Genomic DNA, 3,040 nt, shown 5'->3' with positions numbered 1-3,040 from the left:
TCTCTCTGCCTCCCTGCTTCCTTGTCTCCCCGGGAGGTGTGACTAAAATGGAGAGCACAAGAGAGAGAGGAAAAAGGGGGAGGCAGTGATGGGGGTTTGAAAGGGTTGAAGATGGAGCAAGCGGAGAGGATGGGGAGGTTTTTTAATTGGTCCGTTGCCACAAGTTGACCTTATTAAACACAAAAGAAAGAGATGATGCAAACAATTTCCAATGATTGTAGCCAATAATGGAGAATTGATTGAAGAAGGTTAATTGTAGGAGGAGTGGGAAGAATGCAACGTACCTGCAGCCAAACCAAGGAGGGGACGCAGTTTGAAATGTGCACAAACACATGCACTGAAGTGATGGATTGTACTTTGACTCACCTGCTTTAACTAGAGCTGCAAGTTAAAGCTCCTTTTCCTTTTTTTGTCAGTTTTTATTCAGAAAAACGAGAAAAAAAAAATCTGCCTCTTGCATGGAGACATTTCTTGTCTTCTTTGTAAGGATGAAGTCTGTGTGTGTGTGTGCGTGTGTGTGTGCGTGTGTGTGTGCGTGCGTGTGTGTGTGTTATGGCTGGTTGAGCATGTGTCAAAAAATATACAGCAGCTGGTTGCACATATGATAACACACCACAGTGGTGACAGTCACGCACTGCTGGAGTGGAAAGCGTACGGGTCTGCGCCCCCCACCACACACACACACACACACATTTAACAGAGGGGTCAGCTTTGAATCAGCAGGGCAGATGGACTCCAGTTTAATTGAGAAAGTGCTGGACTCTGCAGGAGGTGCAACGGAAATGTGCACGGTTAAACTCTTCCTCTCATTTGTCCTCACAAAATGCTGATGTAAGGGCAGAGGCAGCGAGAGGCCGAAAGACTGAGAAAGAGGAAAAGGAGCAGGAGGAGGGGGGATGAAGAGAGGAGGAAGAAAGAGCTGGACTGTATAATAGATTACCCTATTACTTCTACTGCCCTTCGGAATTACCCCCTCTGCTCGGCAGCCTGTCACACATCCAGACTGCTCCCGAGCCACAGATTCATGCTCGGCTGCACACACAGGATGGAAAGTGGCCCTCGGAGGAGGGAAGAGGGACGGCCAGGTCACCGGTTACAGCAGAAAAACTGCACCAGGCGAGGAGCGAGGCCACTGTGTGGGGCGTCAGCAATGTGTCATGGCAGGAGGAGCATCCTGTTGCTGCTGCATCCCCTGCAACACGGCTACTTAACTATGCCAAATTGACTTTGCACATAAAATGCTCCTTGTGCTGTTTAGTGCCAGAAGCAAAATTTATTTATTGGCTTCATAAAAACACACATGAGGAGCCACTGAGGCGTGGGTGACATCTGGTGGATTGTTCTCCAACTGCATGAAGGTACCTGCAGGAGGAGAGATTTTATTTGAATTGGTGGGAGGTGGAGGGAAGGTGATGGTGTTAATTAACAAGGTGGACACAAGGCTAACTGAAACCCTCAATGATGGGTTGATGAGAGGGAATGCTATAAAGAGGAAGCTAATTAGGAAACAATGCAGGTAAATGAGTGGAAACAGAGCAGGGTGTGAATTAGAGCCACATCAATGATCAGGATTAATAAAATCATGTGGACAATTATATTCTGCTGATAGTTCCACACATCACTCTCTGGACGGCTGACATTTGATGTGTCTCTTTTATTGGTCCTGTTGATCCTGATTGTGATTTTAATTGCACGGCAGCAGTGACGACCACAGCTCCTTCCTGGCATGAATCCACCTCACCTCACCCCCCTCCTCTCTCTCGCTCTCTGTGTTAAATGCTGAACGCCGGCCTCTGACAGTGCAGCCATCAGGGCTGCTGTGCTGTGTGTTTTTAATTACTCTGCTGATTAGATTGGGCCCTCCCCGACGCTGACACGTCCCCTCCACTTAATAGGGTGTTATCGACAAAACCAGCACATACATCCACTCACCTGTGACGTCTGATTTGTCAGAGTGGCCTTATCTTTAGTCTTGAATGGAGTTGAGTGGATGAAGTTCTCTTCTAGTGGACAATTACGTCCTGGCTCCAGCAAGCCCAGAGGAGCTGGACAGAAGTCATCCAATAAAACTTAATGGTGCGAAATAATAAAAGTTTACTCCCACAGTTTAGCATCGCACCTCTGCAGTTGGACAGTGTGATGCAACTGAATCAGAGATAAAATCTTATTTATCCCAAACATTCTTCCAAATAATCTGGCAGCCACATTACCCACAATACAATTCATCTGCCCACAGTTAACTCTGCCGAGGGGGTTTTCTTCTGTGATCCCGTTAGTTAGCAGGATCACGCATAAACTGCACAGCCGATTTCCATGAAATTTCGATTTTTCAGAGAATAATTCAAGGATCTTGATGAAATCTGGATTAAGTGAATTTAAACGTAGTTTAATTAGGGGACTGATGGGATTAGGCTGTTTGCTCATGTGTCATTCCATTTTCATTGCTGTTAGTCTGTTTGTTTGCAGGATTACACAAAAACTACTCAACCAATCTTGTTGGAACTTGATGGAAGGATGGGGGGTCAGCCAAAAAGAACCCATTGGTTTTTGGAGCAGATTACATTAATGGAACAGATCCAGGGTTTTTTTTTCACTTTCTTTAACATTGTTGGACAGGGTTTTTCTTTTCTTTCTTTTATTGTGAGTTTCTCCTGAAATGATTCATGGCTCTTGATGAAAAACATCAGGCTCGTTTAGAGGACATTTAATTCAGGTTCTGGTGCGAGATTCAAGTTTGTTATGCTAATAGCAGCGAATGGAGCTTTGAGCTCTATGAAGCTACAGTCAGAAGAGATAGTTTACTACACCAATAAAAACCATCCGAACAAAGATGGAGGGACGATAATATGCCTTGGTGGCATTTTTACAAATGTATTGATATTATTTATTTACCAGTTGCAGCCTATTTGCATATTATTTCTATATTGATGTTAAGTTAACTTAATGGGAACACAGAGATATTAAAGAGGCATCAATTTTTCCATACGACTCTTGGCTGGAAAGTAAATAAGCGTATTTCTAAGAACTTTCAAACCATTAC

The sequence above is a fragment of the Paralichthys olivaceus genome, chromosome 20, assembly GCF_024713975.1.
Source record: "Paralichthys olivaceus isolate ysfri-2021 chromosome 20, ASM2471397v2, whole genome shotgun sequence".
Taxonomy (NCBI): Eukaryota; Metazoa; Chordata; class Actinopteri; order Pleuronectiformes; family Paralichthyidae; genus Paralichthys; species Paralichthys olivaceus.
The sequence above is the reverse complement of the archived record's forward strand: the minus strand, read 5'-3'. Positions refer to the sequence as shown.